Source organism: Rhinopithecus bieti, unplaced genomic scaffold (genome assembly GCF_001698545.2).
Source record: "Rhinopithecus bieti isolate Rb0 unplaced genomic scaffold, ASM169854v2 scaffold_40368, whole genome shotgun sequence".
Lineage (NCBI taxonomy): Eukaryota > Metazoa > Chordata > Mammalia > Primates > Cercopithecidae > Rhinopithecus > Rhinopithecus bieti.
Genome location: NW_016817546.1, coordinates 1,412,810 through 1,429,989, shown reverse-complemented (window position 1 = coordinate 1,429,989; position 17,180 = coordinate 1,412,810). Strand labels below are relative to the sequence as shown.

The 17,180-nt window shown below is 46.2% G+C and overlaps 1 pseudogene; it reads left to right on the top strand.

Annotated features, from left to right (window-relative positions):
• The first annotated feature begins 915 nt into the window (after positions 1 to 915).
• Positions 916 to 11,800, top strand: LOC108517911 (eukaryotic translation initiation factor 2 subunit 3-like; annotated as a pseudogene).
• The last annotated feature ends 5,380 nt before the right edge of the window (positions 11,801 to 17,180 follow it).

Here is a 17,180-nt window from a genome sequence, read left to right as displayed (position 1 = left end):
TGAAAGGAGTTGGTATATATTAAGTACCTGCTTCAGTCTAGGGCTTCTCAGCCAGCATGCAGGGCATATGGGCTTCAAATGGATGAAAAAGGTGCTGATCCCAGGGACCTGGCTGTGAGGAGTGTCTCCCCCAAAACATTGCATTTTCTTTCTTTTTTTTTTTGAGACAGTTTCCCTCTTGTCACCCAGGCTGGAGTACAGTGGTGCAATCTTGGCTCACTACAACCTCTGTCTCCCAGGTTCAAGCGATTCTCTGCCTCAGCCTCCCACGTAGCAGGGATTACAGGCGTCTACTACCATGCCCGGCTCATTTTTTGTATTTTTAGTAGAGACAGGGTTTCACCATGTTGTCCAGGCTGTTCTCAAACTCCTGACCTCAGGTGATCCACCCGCCTCAGCCTCCCAAAGTGCTGGGATTACAGGTGTGAGCCATCGCGCCCGGCCAAACACTGCATTTTCTATGAAGGCCATGATATGACAGAGCTTGGAGGGCACTGCCAGGCCTGATTCTCTGGGCCTGAGGGTGCGGGTGTCTCGGTAGTTGAATGTATTGATGTGGTTCAAGACAAGGTCCTTGTTAAGAGTTTGAATTTTGGCTTTTGACTTCAGAGGTTTTTGAGCTTTTACTGGATCTGTTGGCAGCACAAGTATTCAACGCTGTGAACACAGCTAAGACCAAAAGCAACCAAAGTGATTTCTGCCTCTCCTAATATCAACGGTTAAAATACAATTTGAATTAAACATGTGAAAAATTCTTCTGTGTCAACATTTGTACTAGGGGCTAAATTCCTACGCACCTTGTCTCTCAGATAGAGTAAAAAGCTGCCACACCTTGAAACGTGTGATTCTGTGGAGTGGCTGACTTTGTGCTGCTCTGCCTGTCATGTGACCAGTGGCTCTAGGGGTTTGGACTGAATGTGCTTGGTGGAATGTGTAAGCAGACTATTGGTCAGCACGGAAGGTGAGGTGGGCACACCAGGGCTCCTGACGCTGATCTTTGTACTTTTGTGTATGTTTGACAATTTCCATAATTAAAAGTATTTTTTAAATGTGCTTGGATAATTAAAAGACTCATATATAAAATAAAGTATGATATCCAATTATGATTAACTCTGTTATTTATATTCTTATGAAAATTTCTGGCCAGACACAGTGGCTCACAAATGAAATCCCAGCACTGTAGGAGGCCAAGACGGGAGGACCACTGAAGGCCAAGAGTTCGAGACCAGCCTGGGCAATATAGTGAGACCCTGCCTTCGTCCATTCTCACGCTACTAATAAAGAGATACCTGAGACTGGGTAATTTATAAAGGAAATGGGTTTAATTGACTCACAGTTCAGCATGGCTGAGAAGGCCTCAGGAAACTCACAATCATGGTGGAAGGGGAAGTAAACCTGTCCTTCCTCACATGGCGGCAGTAAGGAGAAGTGCGAGCAAAAAGGGAAAAGCCCCTTATAAAACCATCAGCTCTCGTGAGAACTCACTCACTATCATGAGAACAGCAGCGTCGGGGTAACCACCCCCATGATTACATTACCTCCAACTGGTCCCTCCCACAACACTGGGGGATTATGGGAACTGGAATTCAAGATGAGATTTGGGTGGGGACACAGCCAAACCATATCAGACCTCATTTCTATAGAACAAAAATAGGAAATTCACCAGGGGCAGTAGTCCATGCCTGTAGTCCCAGCTGCTTGAGAGGCTGAGGCAGGAGGATTGCTTGAGCACAGGAGGTCAAGGCTGCAGTGAGCTATGATCACTCACTGCACGTTAGCCTGAGCAACAGAGCGAGACCCTGTCTCAAAAAAAAAAAAAAAGCAGTAAGTCCTGAGTTAAGTTTCATGGGTAACTAATTAATAATAATTAAAAATAGCAGCACTGGACATTTACACACTTGTACGTACATAAGAGAGGTACACGGCAAATATCATCTCATGGAATTCTCACCACAACCCAATGATATAGGTGCTTTATCACCCCTACTTTACAGATGAGGAGACTGAGGAACAAAGGGTAACCCATCCAAGGCCACAGAGCCAATAAGTGACAGACCCAAGATTCAAACCCAGGCCAACCCGCCCCCATAGTCCATGCTCTTAGACTAGATAGGGTTGTACCACAGTTTAGCTTTGCCCCCAGTATTTGGCCAAAACTTGCTCTATGGTTTTGGCGTTGGGGAGGGAGCCAGGTGCCGGCCTCAGCACCGTTTCTGGCTTCTTTGAACTTGTGTGTGCGATTTGCAGAAGCCACCGTCATAGTCAGCTTAATGTCAGGATCATAAATCAGAATATAATTAGGATATTGTGTTAATATAGGTATATTCTCTTTCAAAATATAGGTAAGTATTTTAGACTCTCCTTGAAGAAGATACCTTCTGTGTGCTTTTTTTTTTTTTTTTTTTTTTTTTTGAGACGGAGTCTCGCTCTGTCACCGGGGCTGGAGTGCAGTGGCCGGATCTCAGCTCACTGCAAGCTCCACCTCCCGGGTTCACGCCATTCTCCTGCCTCAGCCTCCCGAGTAGCTGGGACTACAGGCGCCCGCCACCTCGCCCGGCTAGTTTTTTGTATTTTTTAGTAGAGACGGGGTTTCACCATGTTAGCCAGGATGGTCTCGATCTCCTGACCTCGTGATCCACCCGTCTCGGCCTCCCAAAGTGCTGGGATTACAGGCTTGAGCCACCGCGCCCGGCCCTGTGTGCTCTTATCTTAAAATTCTGCCAGTCAGGGCTAGGCACGGTGGCTGGTGCCAGCCTGGGCAACATTGTGAGACTCCATCTCTACTAAAACAATGTTTTATAGCCAGACATGGTGGTGTGTGCCCGTAGTCCCAGCCACTTGAGAGACTGAGCTGGAGGATTGCCTGGGCCCAGGAGGTTCAGGCTGCGGTGAGCCATGATCATGCCACTGCACTCCAACCTGGGTGACAAAGTGACACCTTGTCTCTGAAAAAATAAAACATAAAACATACAAATTCTGTCAGTCAGCTGAAGAATAAATAGGTAATTATAATTGTGAGAAAAAAACACTGCTGTAACGTGATGGTAAGATATGTTAATTTTACGTGCAAAAACAATTATTAAAACATTCAAAAGGTAAATAAATAGAGAATATAAATAGCAAGAATGTATTAGCTAAATAACTGTAAGGACACTGTGCCAACAAATGTTCATAAAAATGTAAATAATTGATAAGGCAGGATAAGAGAAATCAGATTGTATCATAATTCCCCTTGTGGAATCGTTTAAGTGATTTATATTTATAACATTAAACAAAACCTTTAAGAACTATATTGAGACAGTTAAATCCATTTAGGTTATCCGTCTTTCAAGTAAATGCCCTGTTTGAGAAGTCTTCATGTCTTCTAGGATGAATTAAGAGCAGAACATCAACATTTCACAAAGAGGACCAGCCCCAGTAGCTCACACCTGTAATCGCAGCACTTAGGGAGGCTGAGGCGGGGAGATCACTTGAGCTCAGGAATTCGAGACAAGCCTGGGCGACATGGCAAAACTCCATGTGTACAAAAAATAAAAATTAGCCTGGAGTGGTGGCGTGCACCTGTAGGTGGTCCCAGCTATTCAGGAGGTTTGAGCAGAGAAGATCACCTGAGCCAGGGGAGGTCAAGGCTACAGTGAGCTGTGATCATGCCACTTGCACTCCAGCCTGGCCAACAGAGTAAGACCCTGTTTCAAAACAAATTTTGTTCAAAAAGAGAAAAAAATCCCCAAATTCGTGTACAAAACATCAATGGCAAGTTATCTTCTATCTAGACATAGTAAAGAATATAAAACGTGTGAAGAAACGAAGGCCATGTTAGAGAAAAGTGAGAAATACTAAAACCATTTTGCTCTTTTGTAATCAATTGAAAGTTAACATTTTTTTTTTCTTTCTTTTTGAGACGGATCTCGCTCTGTCACCCAGGCTGGAGTGCAGCGGCACGATCTCAGCTCACTGTAGCCTTGACCTCCCCTGGCTCAGGTGATCTTCTCTGCTCAAACCTCCTGAATAGCTGGGACCACCTACAGGTGCACGCCACCACTCCGGGCTAATTTTTATTTTTTGTACACGTGGAGTTTTGCCATGTCGCCCAGGCTTGTCTCGAATTCCTGAGCTCAAGTGATCTCCCCGCCTCAGCCTCCCTAAGTGCTGCGATTACAGGTGTGAGCTACTGAGGCTGGTCCTCTTTGTGAAATGTTGATGTTCTGCTTTTAATTCATCCTAGAAGACATGAAGACTTCTCAAACAGGGCATTTACTTGAAAGACAGATAACCTAAATGGATTTAACTGTCAATTCCAGATCTCAGCTCACTGCAACCTCCGTCTCCCGGGTTCAAGTGATTCTCCTGTCTCAGTCTCCCGAGTAGCTGGGATTATAGGCATGTACCACCACACCTGGCTAATTTTTGTATTATTTGTATTTTATTTATTTATTTATTTTAATTAATTAATTTATTTTTTTTGAGACGGAGTCTTGCTCTGTCGCCCAGGCTGGAGTGCAGTGGCACGATCTCAGCTCACTGCAACCTCCGCCTCCCGGGTTCAAGTGATTCTCCTGCCTTAACCTCCCAAGTAGCTGGGATTACAGGCGCCCAGCACCACGCCTGGCTAATTTTTTGTATTTTTAGTAGAGATGGGGTTTCACTATGTTGGCCAGGCTGGTCCTGAATGGTTGATCTCATGATCCACCCACCTTGGACTTCCAAAGTGCTGGAATTACAGGCGTGAATTACGTGCTGGAATTACAGGTCATTACTCCTGACCTCAAGTGATCCACTCACCTTGGCCTCCCAAAGTGCTGGGATTACAGGAAGGAGCCACTGAGCCCAACCCATAAACATTCATTTAATGTTGTAACTGTGCCCATAAGATTGATATGGACTGGTGTGGTGGCTCATGCCAGTAATCCCAGCGCTTTGGGATGCTGAGGCGGGTGGATCACCTGAGGTCAGGAATTCAAGACCAGCCTGGCCAACATGGCGAAACCTCGTCTCTACTAAAAATACAAAAATTAGCCGGGTGTGGTGGCTCATGCCTGCAATCCCAGCTAATCAGGAGGCTGAGGCAGAAGAATTGCTTGAACCTGGGAGGCGGAGGTTGCAGTGAACTGAGATGGCACCACCACACTCCAGCCTGGGTGACAGAGTAAGACTCTGCCTCAAAAAAAAAAAGAAAAAATCTTATCTTAAAAATTATAAAATTTGACTGGGTGCGGTGGCTCATGCCTGTAATTCCAGCACTTTGGGAGGCTGAGGCAGGCAGACCACAAGGTCAGGAGTTCGAGACCAGCCTGGCCAACAAGGTGAAACCTCTTTACTAAAAAATACAAAAATTAGCTGGGCGTGGTGGCGTGCACCTACAATCCCAGTTACTAGGGAGGCTGAGGTGGGAGGATCACTTGAATCCAGGAGGCAGAGGCTGCAGTGGGCCAAGATCGCACCACTGAACTCCAGCCTGGGCAACAGAGTGAGAGCCTATCTCAAAATAATCATCATAATAATAAATCAATAAAAATAAAAATAAAAAAGTAATCAATATGAGATAGATCTAAGGTCAGAAAGTAAAGAACATGGGATGAGGATGACCACAAGCCAAGTGACAGTTGGCATAAAACACAAAAAATCCAAAAATCCAATACTTTGAACTATCTTGGGAAGGTAAATCTTCCTCTGTGTTTTGTATCAATCAAACATTCAAGAAATGTTATAACAGTAGTGGCTGCCAAGGACATGTAGATACTGCACACAGTGGAGAACTAATTATAAAAATGAAGGATTTTTCTAGTGAATAGTTAAATGAACCAGAATAGTTTCATCAATAAAAGAGTTGACTAAAAGATGTCATGATTACTTTTCAGGAATGTGAAAGGTTTTAATAGAAGGGTTTTATAAGCAAAACATATATTCTACATGTCTATGGAGGTCTGAAAAGATTTTATTTATTTATTTAGAGAAAGGGTCTGGACGGGGCATGGTGGCTCACCCCTATAATCCCAGTACTTTGGGAGACCGAGACAGGAGGATCAACTGAGCCCAGGAGCTCGAGACCAGCCTGGGCAATGTGGCAAGACCCTGTCTCTAAAAAAGAAAAAATAAGATAATAAAATTAAGAGACAGGGTCTCACTCCGTCACCCAGGCTGGAGTGTAGTACTGTGATCATGGCTAGCTGAATCTTAACCTCTGGGCTCAAGTGATCCTCCCTTCTCAGCCCGACTGAGTAGTTGGGGCTACAGGTATGCGCCACCACTCTTGACTAATTTTTTAAATTTCTGTAGAGGCTGTTGGGGGCTCTCCCTATGTTGCCCAGGCTGGTCTTGAATTCCTGGCCTCAAGTGATTCTTCTGCCTCAGCCTCCCAAAGTGCTGCACTTACAGGCATGAGCCATAGCACTCACCCTAAAAAAAAAGCTTTTAAATGAAATCACACTTCTGGCTGGGCGTGGTGGCTCACACCTGTAATCCCAGCATTTTGGGAGGCCCAGGTGGGCGGATCATCTGAAGTTAGGAGTTCGAGACCAACCTGGACAACATGGTGAAACCCCATCTCTATTAAAACTACAAAAATTAGTCAGTCATGGTGGCGTGCACCTGTAATCCCAGCTACTAGGGAGGCTGAGGCAGGAGAATTGCTTGAATCTGGGAGGCGGAGGTTGCAGTGAAAGAAAAGAAAGAAAGAAAAAGAAATCACACTGCATAGGGAAGATTTGGGGCCCACATGTATTGATCAATCTAAAGACACGCAGTGAGCTTAGGTTATTTTCCAGGCACTGTGTTAGGCAGTAGGAACCAATGAGCAAGTAGGAGCTACCCCTCGTCAGAGCCCCTGCGCCAGCCATGGGCACCCCACAGGCCTTGGGCACAGCCGTAACAAAATATCAGAGACCTGAAAAATTGTATTGGCTACTTAATAGAAAAACAACAACAACAACAAACATCGCAGCTCTCCCAGCAAGACGGTGAAGGGGCAAGGCTGGAGTGACTTGGGAGCACCTGTCTCACCAGGACCTCACCATGTTGGCTATTGAAGTCCACCAAGTTGCCTCCACTTTTATACGAAGTTATCAGCAGACAAAGCCAAGATGAACTGGGCATGCTCGTGGAAAATCCACAGCTGTGAAAGCTATTTCCAGAGTTCACACTGTCAAGTTCAAAAAGGAACTGGAAAGAACCACAGAATCCACCTTGGGTAGGCTGAGGCCAACATTTATAAATCTGATGACTCAAGTTATCCTTGGCCAGAATGTGCTACACCTCGTGGAAGTAGTACACCTGATGTCTTTCCTACACGCATTCCAGGGACCTAAGGGAACTTCAAACGAATCAGAGGTGTTGCGTTTGTTGACTGTCCTGGCTGTAATGTTTTGAGCTACTGTGCTGAACAGGGCAGCACTGACAGACGCTGCTCTTTGTTGACAGCTGGTAATGAACTTTGCACTCAGCCTCAGACTTCATCTGAACATCTAGTTGCCATAGACAAAAGCTTAAACATATTTTATTCGACAAAATCAGATTTTTAAAAAGATTTGCGGCTGGGCGTGGTGGCTGACATCTGTAATCCCAGTATTTTGGGAAGCTGAGGCAGGAGGATCACTTGAAGTCAGGAGTTCAAGACCAGCCTGGCCAACATGGTGAAATGCCATTTCTACTAAAAATACAAAAACTAGCCGGGCATGGTGGTGTGCGCCTGTAATCCCAGCTACTTGGGAGGCTGAGGCAGGAGAATTACTTGAACCTGGGAGGTGGAGATTGCAGTGAGCCGAGATCACACTGCTGCACTCCAGCCTGGGCGACACAGAGTCTCACAGGACTCTGTCCCAAAAAAAATAAAAATAAATTAAAAGATTTGCCTTTTATTTTTTAATCTTATTTATTTATTTATTTGAGACAGGGTGTTGCTCTATTGCCCAGGCTGGAGCACAGTGGGGTGATCACTCACTGCTGCCTCGACCTCCCTGGGCTAAAACAATCCTCCCACCTCAGCCTCTGGGGTTGCGAGGGCTACAGGTGCAGGCCACCATGCCCGGCTACTTTTTGTATCTTTTTCGGTAGAGACGCAGTTTTACCATGTTGCCCAGGCTGGTCTCAAACTCCTGGGCTCAAGCCATCCTCCCGCCTCAGCCTCCCAAAGTGCTGGGATTACACGTGTGAGCCACTATGCGTGGCTCTTATTTTATTTTTTATTGATATATAACAGCTGTACATAGTTTTGTGGCATATGTGATAATTTGATACATTCATATAATAAAATCAGAGTAACTGAGATCTCCATCACATTAAATGTTTATCTTTTTTAATGCTAGGATACAAAATAAAACAGATTCAGTAAGAGTCAGCCAGGCTAAAGAACAGTATGAATAGGTCCTTGCATTTTTGCACAAAGTACAGTAGCAGAAAGACTTCCTATTGAAACTATTTCAATTTCTGCTCAGCCAAAATACAAGATTGAAGTTGTCCGTGCATATGTAGTAAAAAAAAAAAAAAAAAAAATTCAATCCCTCCAAGATAATGCTTTGGAACCCCAATTTATTATCATTGGGTTCTTCGATGTCAGCAAACCTGCTATGAGGTTGACGATCCTAAGATGGGTGTAGCCAGCCAGGCACGGTGGCCCACATCTGTAATCCCAGCACTTTGGGAGGCCAAGGCTAGCAGATTGCTTGAGTCCAGGAGTTCGAGACCAATCTGGGCAAGATGGCAGAATCCTGTTTCTACAAAAAAGTACAAAAATTAGCTGGGTATGGTGGCGTGCCCCTGTAGTCCCAGCTACCTGGGAGGCTGAGGTGGGAGGATTACCTCAGCCCGGGAGGCTGAGGTGGGAGGATTACCTCAGCCCAGGAGGCTGAGGCTACAGTGAGCCGTGATGACCCCACTGCACTCCAGCCTGGATGACAGAGCAAGATCTTATCTCAAAAATAAATATATATATATATTTTAAAAGAGGGTGTAGCTGGTGATAGTATTTGAAAATGGGTATTAAAATGGAGAGGAGATTAAAGTCAGACCTGGTACTGTTCCAAAGGTAGTGAAGGAAAACTCATGTGTGAACCAATCTTTTCCAAAATTGTTTCATTTTTTGCAGAACACAGTGACCTTCAGCACGCACCTTCAGGGAGTCTTATCGTAGTTGGAACAAAAATTGACCCAACGTTGTGCTAACCTGACATAATGGTGGGGCAGGTGCTTGGTGCAGCTGGAGTTTTACCTGAGATCTTCACTGATATGGTTTGGGTCTCTGTCCCCATGAAATCTCAGGTTCCATTGCAATCACAGATGTTGGAGGCGGGGCCTGATGGGAGGTGATTGGATCCTGGGGGCGGATTTCCTGCTGATGTCCCTGTTTGTTGCTGTTCTTGTGATGGAGTTCTCACGAGATCTGGTTGTTTAAAAGTGTGTGGCACCTTCCCACTCTCCTTCTTGCCCTTGCTCCAGCCATGTGACATGCCTGTTCCCTCTTCGCCTTCCACCATGATGGTAAGTTTCTTGAGGCTGCAGAACCATGAGCCAATTAAACCCCTTTTCTCTATAAATTACCCAGTCTCAGATATTTCTCTTTTCTTTTCTTTCTTTCTTTTTTTTTTTTTAGACAGAGTTTCGCTCTATCCCCCAGGAGTGCAGTAGCGTGATCTTGGCTCACTGCAACATTTGCCGTCTGGGTTCAAGCGATTCTCATGCCTCAGTCTCCCAAGTAGCTGGGACTACAGGCGTGCGCCACCATGCCTGGCTAATTTGTGTGTTTTTAGTAGAGACAGGGTTTCACATTTTGGCCAGGCTGGTCTCGAACCCCTGACCTCAGGTGATCCGCCAGCCTCAGCCTCCCAAAGTGCTGGGATTACAGGCATGAGCCACTGCGCCAGGCCAGGTATTTCCTTATAGCGGTGCAAGAACGGACTAATACATTTATAGAACTGGAAATTACCTGTTTCCTACTTGGATGGCTTCTAGGTGTACACACAGCAGAGACAAGGCCGGGTGCAGTGGCTCACGCCTGTAATCCCAGCACTTTCAGAGGCCGAGGCGGGTGGATCACAAGATCAGGAGTTAGAGACGAGCCTGGCCAAGATAGTGAAACTCCTATCTCAATGCAAAAATTAGCTGGGTGTGGTGGCGGGCACCTGTAATCCCAGCTACTCAGGACGCTGAGGCAGGAGAATCGCTTGAACTCGGAAGGCGGCAGCAGTGAGCCGAGACTGTGCCCCTGCACTCCAGTCTGGGCGGCAAGAGCAAGACTCTGTCTCAAAAAAAGAAAAATTAAAAAAAGGAGAGACAAAAAGTCAGCAGCTGTCTGAGAACGATGTGCTCACGCGGAACACAGGGTCTCTATCCACAGGAGAAAGTGTTAGTGCAGTCAAGGCTGATGTGGGTGAAATAGTTCTCACTAATTCTGTGTACACAGAAATAGAAGAAAATATTGCTTTAGTCAAAGCGTTGAGAAACATGGGCGTTTCACTGGTTCAAGTCAGCCAGAAGAGGACTGACCGTCAAGCTGATGGTCAGTTAAATAACGTATTGGGATGACGTCAGAATTTTTCTTAGCAACCTAGGGGTATATTTTCAAATCAATAATGGGGAATACATGTCCCAGCTCATTACCTTAGTAGAAACTGTTAGATTATTCTCATTTTTGTGTGTGTGATAAAAATTTAACCTGTGCTATGTGTGGTGGCTTACGCCTGTAATCCCAGCACTTTGGGAGGCTGAGGCAAGTGGATCACCTGAGGTCAGGAGGTCGAGATCAGCCTGGACAACATGGTGAAACCCCGTCTTTATTAAAAATACAAAATTTAGCCAGGCATGGTGGCGCCTGTAATCCCAGCTACCAGGGAGGCTGAGGCAGGAGAATCACTTGAACCTAGGAGGCAGAGGTTGCAATGAGCTGAGATCGCGCCACTGCATTCCAGCCTGGGCAACAGAGTAAGACTCTGTCTCAAAAAAAAAAAAAAAAAAAAAATTAACCTCTCCTAGTAAATAGTAAGGTCCATAATAAATGTCAAAGTTGACATATTGGTAGATTTAATCTACACTTTAGCAGAAACTGATCGTTGCTAAATAGTTTCAGTTTTGTCAATCAGTGCAGGTTTGTAGTGAAACTGCGTGTTACAACCAGCCTTTGCTGTAGCATAAACACCAGTGAGCCTGTTTGAAATAAAGTTTTCTTCTTATTTAAAAAAAAAAATTCTGGAGGCTGAGCAAGGTGGCTCACCCCTGTAATCGCAACACTTTGGGAGGGCTGAGGTGGGCGGATCACCTGAGGTCAGGAGTTTGAGACCATCCTGGCCAACACGGTGAAACTCCATCTCTACTAAAAATACAAAAATTAGCTGGGCATGGTTGTGCGTGCCTGTGGTCCCAGCTACTTGGGAGGCTGAGGCAGAAGAATCACTTGAACCTGGAAGGTGGAGGTTGCAGTGAGCTGAGACCGTGCCACTGCACTCCAGCCTGGGTGACAGAGTGAGACCCTGTCTCGAAAAAATAAATAAATAAATAAATAAATAAATAAATAAATATCTGAAAAATAAAGTTAATGTTGACGATCTACGATACGTAACATGATGTCACTGTTGTTAGTTGATATTTTAGAACTCAGAAATCTCACCGCACTGGAAAGCTGTTTGTAGTCATGTGTTTCCCTCCTTGCGCACAGTCCCAAGTTTGCACAGTGATTGATGGGAAAGGCAAAGCTGATCATAAATCACAGTTTGAAGCCCCTCTAGGACCAAGACGCTTTTCCCTCCCCTGGATCCGTGAGTTGCCAGTGGATGTCCTGATTTCGAAAGGGACCAGAGAAGAGCTTGTGAATTAACGAGAAGAAATGCATTGCACCTGGACAAACAGCCCCACACAGATGGCCTGGAGAAGGGTCGGCCGTGTTACGTTCCTATAGAGAGGCCAAACCATTGTTCAGAAAGCTCAGATGAACTGTTTACCATCTCCCCTGAGAACCAGACAAGAGGAAACTGGTTAAAATTGCAACAGGAAGTTTACATTATAGTTTTTTTTCAAGTCTGCTCCCAGTGAGTGGTCCTGGATAATATTATTGTGGTTCTGGGAGGATATAAATGCTTTGGTACCTATCCCCTGATGATACAGAGACTCTAGCACATATATCTTGTGTGGGCTCGAAGAGGGCTTTGAAGTTCAAGACTTCAAATAGATGGAAGAGAGAGATCCAAACCTCTATGAAACCCGTTTAGGAACCTGCATCTCAGATGGAAACTTGAACGACAACAGATATCTGAATATTTGCCTAAGCAAACTTGGCCACAGTATTCTGCCCCTGCTTGGTGCCGCTTCTCCAAAAGGTGACTCTGGTGCGTGTTGGGTGTTACATCATTCTCTCCTTTAGGGATTTAAATGATGAAATAGCAAGAGAGGGAATTAAATATATGGGATTGGGGGCTGTGAGACATTTAGCAATGATGACGTTACTCAAGATGACATAAGGAGGCTTATTCACCCAGCCCTTCCTTGTTTGAACAGTGACTCGGCCATGACACTTGTTTTTAAAGCAACTAGAAATAGAACCTATCGCTGTTTGCTATGATATCAAAAATGCGTGTCTTGGGTTGGGAACTAGGAATACAACGAGGGAGTATGCTTTAAACCAAGCTGGGGTTTTGGAACATTTGCAGAAATAAATGTATATTCCAAAAGCGATGTCATCCTTTTTAGAACCTTTTCTTTGGGAAACATTAAAATATAGGAGCCACCCAGAATGAGCCTTGAGTTCCTCGGGTTCAGAGAGCCTCCTGGGTGATCATAAAGGCTGTTGCCTCTGCCCTGAAGGCACTCCCAAGGAGGAACCCTAAATAGCCTAGGGTCCCAATCCTGTCCTTTCCTTCCCATCTAATGTCAACGTAAGGTAAGCATGAGAATTTCTTTTGGTGTAACTGAATTACTCAGAAATCAGGAAAAACCAGTGAATCGATTAGGTATCAATTGAACTCCTGCTGCTACATATCTGCATGCAACCATGCACAAGGCACCATGGGGGATCAAGAGGGACCCAGGACAGGATTCGTGCCTGCCTCCAAGGACTTTGATACAGCTGGAAGAGAAGAAAAGACTTGTGAGCTGGGCTCAGTGGCTCTGCCTGTAATCCCAGCACTTTGGTAGGGTGAGACGGGCAGATCACTAGAGGTCAGGAGTTCGAGACCAGCCTGGCCAATATGGTGAAACCCCGTCTCTACTGAAAATACAAAAATCAAGGCTGGGCGTGGTGGCTCACACCTGTAATCCCAGCACTTTGGGAGGCCAAGGCGGGTGGAGCATCAGAGGTTGAAAATTCAAGACCAGCTTGGCCAACATGCTGAAATCCGTCTCTACTAAAAATGCAAAAATTAGCCGGGCATGGAGGCGCACACCTATAATCCCAGCTACTCGGGAGACTGAGGCAGGAGAGATGGAGGTTGCGGTGAGTTGAGATCTCACCACTGCACTCCAGAGCGAGACTCTGTCTCAAAAAAATAAATAAATAAACAAACAAATAAATGGACTTGTGAGAAAAAATCAGAAAGGAGAGAGCGATGAATGGGAATATATTATTAAGTAGCAGGAGAGCAGCACATAGCAGGAAAATGAGACTGGCTGTAAATGTCTGTGAATCTAAGGACCGTGGATGGGGGTTCATATTGCCCCCACAGGAGTCCACTGCAGGAATCCTCGTTTCTAGAGGTTTCTGGGAGCCTGCAGGAATGGTGAGGGACCTGGGCAAAATAGGGCTGGCTGGGAAGAAAGAGGAAGGGTAAGTTTGGGTCACTGAGCCCACTGATAATGGTGGGGTATGAAGGATGTGCCCTCTGCCAAATAATTCTAAATATAGGTTTGGCGTGTCCAACCTGCAGGTGTGGATTTAGGAGTCACCATTCTGGCAGTGAAAAGCTACCATCAGGAGAATGGATGAGGACACTCAAATGAGAGCCTAAGAAGGACCCAGACATTCCTGCTCCCTCCTTCCCTGCCTCCCTCTTCTCCCTCTCCCTCAGCCTAAACTCAGTCATCCAACAGAGATTTTATTGAGTTTCTACTATATGCCAGGCATGGTGTTAGACAAAAATGAAGAAGGAGACGGGGTACAGTGGTTCATGCTTGTAATCCCAGCACTTTTGGGAGGCCAGAACCAGAGGATCGCTTGAGCAAAAGAGTTCAAGACCAGCCTGGGCAACATAGGAAGACTCGGTCTCTACAAATAATAAAGAAATTAGTCCAGCATAGTGGTGCACACCTGGGGTCCCAAGTACTCTGGAGGCTGAGGTGGGAGGATCACTTGGGTCTGGGAGGTCAAGGCTGCAGCGAGCCATGACCCGCCACAGCACTCCAACCTGGGCGATAGAGCAAGATCCTGTCTCAAAAAAAAAAAAACAAAAAAGATGAAGAAGGAGAGGAGGAGTAACATGAAGATGGAGAGAGATGAAGAAGAGGAGGAGGAGAGCTTAACATGAGATAGAGACGATGAAGAGAAGGGAGAGTAACATTGGAAATGAGGAGGCAAGCAAAGGAGAGAGGAGAGTCAACATGAAGGATGAGGAGAGATGAAGAAGGAGGAGGCAGTAACATGAAGATGGAAGAGAGGAGAAGGAGGAGGGAGGAGATAACATGAAGATGAGAGAGATGAAGGAGGAGAGAGAGAGTAACATAAGATGAAGAAGGAAAAAGGAAGGAGGCAGTAAAATAACATAAGATAAGAGATAAGGCACGAGGAGGAAGGCAGTAACATGAGATAGAAAGAAACCGAAAAGAAAGAGAAGCGAGAGCAGAGAAGGGAGTTCTCTTCACTCTTTCTTTCCTTTTTGTTTTGTTTTTGTTTTGAGACAAGATCTGGCTCCTTCCCCCAGGCTGGAGTGCTGCTGGCAGATAGTTGGCTGGACTTGCAAACTCTGCCTCCCTGAGCTAAAGCAATCCTCCCTACCTCAGCCTCACCAAGTAGCTGACGACTACAGGTGCACACCACCGACGGCCCCGACTGGCGAATCTAGGCATGAGCACGCATCTGCGCCATTCTCTTTTCTTCTTCTCTTTTCATAATTCTTTTCTGATCATTTGAGAGGATCTCGGAAGGCTTCTGCTGGCCCTCAAGAACTTCGGCTGCATTTTCCTAAGAATTAAGAGTATTTCTCAGCCGACATGATTTTTTGCTCTGCTAAAGAAAAAAATTATTTTTTATTTAAAAAATATTAATACGAGTGTTGTGGTGCTTATGCTGTGTGGTGTGATATCATATCATTCTCAGCTGGTGTTGTGGCTCCGGATGCCTTGTAGATTCCCAATACTGAGGCAGGAGAAGTTGGCTTGAGGCCAGGAGTTCGCAAACCGAGGGCTGGGCAACATGGTGAGCACCCCATCTCTTGACAAAAATACGCAGAAAGAATGAAGCGTGGGCGTGGCAGCACTGCCTGTGTCCCAGGGACTGCGGGAGGCTGAAGTGGGAGGATCACTCCAGTCTGAGCCTTTACAGAGTGAGACACTGCCCTCAAAAAAAAAAACAAAAAAAAAAAAAAAAAAAAGATATTCTCTTATACAAGCAGTATAATGATCAAAATCAGGAAATTCAACATAAAGAGAATGCCCTTATCCAGCCCACAATCCACACTTGAATTTCATCACCCATTCCTGCAGCTTTCCTGGCGGGCCTGAGCCCTGATCCAGGATGGTCGAGTGCTGAGTCATGCACCCCTCTTCACCCGAAGCTCCTCTGCCCACACCTTGTAGAGGCACCTTCTTCTCTCTCAGGTCCGAGTCTAACCACAGCTCCCCACCTGCTTGTTCCCACGGGGGCGGAGATGCGGTCTCACAGTGCCTGGCTCTGTGACTTCAAAGCAAGTGTCCACATCCTGGTCTCTCCTGTCCTCTCCATGAAAAGTGATCCCCAGGGTCAGGGTGAGCCTCGTTGCCACTGCAGGGACTGGGTGTCCAGACCCTGCAGGGGCACACTGGGATCAGCACCGGCCTCTCCGCTCACAAGCTGCATGACCTTGGGCAGCTTAGCCTGTCGGTGCAGCTGTAAAACAAGGATGGTGGCTGTACCCCATCTGGAGTTTTCTGAGAGGCAAATGGGTCTGCTATGAGAATCCAATGAGTCCTTATATGTAAAGCGCTCAGGACAGTGCCGGGCACATAGAAAGTGCTCAGTAGACCGGGCACGGTGGCTGATGCCTGTAATCCTAGCACTTTGGGAGGCCGACGAGGGCAGATCACTTGAAGTCAGGAGTTTGAGAACAGCCTGGCCAACATGGCAAAACCCTGTCTCTACAAAAAATATAAATATTAGCCAGGCATGGTGGCATGCACCTGTAGTCCCAGCTACTCGGGAGGGTGAGGCAGGAGAATCGCTTGAACTCAGGAGGCAGAAGTTGCAGTGAGCCGAGATTACCACTGCACTCCAGCCTGGGCGACAAGGGTGAGACTCCATCTCAAAAAAAAAGAAAGTGCTCAGAGCCCTCTCCCCCACTTTCCTCCTCCCCTTCTCCTCCTTCCCTTCTCCTCCTTCCCTTCTCCTCCTTCTTCCTCTTCCTCCTCCTTCATCTTCATCATCACCATCTAGCATAGTGCCTGGCACACAGTAGATACTCAAGGAAATCCCAGCAGTCTCTCCAGCAGTGGGAGGGCACAGAAACAGGCGTGGGGAAGACGGGCAGAGCATTTAGAGCTAGGGCCATCATCTTACCAAGCTCTGCCATTCTGCACACCACGAACAATTGGAAGAGTCAAGTAATAGGGAGTTTGTGGACACCAAGGAGGGAAGAATGCGTTTTCAACCGCAGCAGGTGGAAACACCTCAATTTAATCTCGTGTATAACAGTGTTGGAGTGCGGGCAGTGCCACAACTGGTGTGGCCGCACTCTGGCTGCCTGCAAGTGTCCATGTCACAGAGGGAAAGGAGAGACCTTCTGGATTGATCTATAGGTTATCAGGGCAAGTTCGTCACCATCACAATCATCATTACAGCTCCCATGGATTAAACACTTCTCTGCACAAGGCTCAGTGCTGCACACTTTGCATGATGATTTCTGGGTTCTTATTGTGGGATGTTCCCCCTTTGCAGGTGCAGAATCTCAGGCTCAAAGAGACTGAGGCCACACAGGTCATCAGTGGTCCAGCTGAGATTAAGCAAAGGGTCTGGCCGGGCGCGGTGGCTCACGCCTATAATCGCAGTACTTTGGGAGGCTGAGGCGGGTAGATCACCT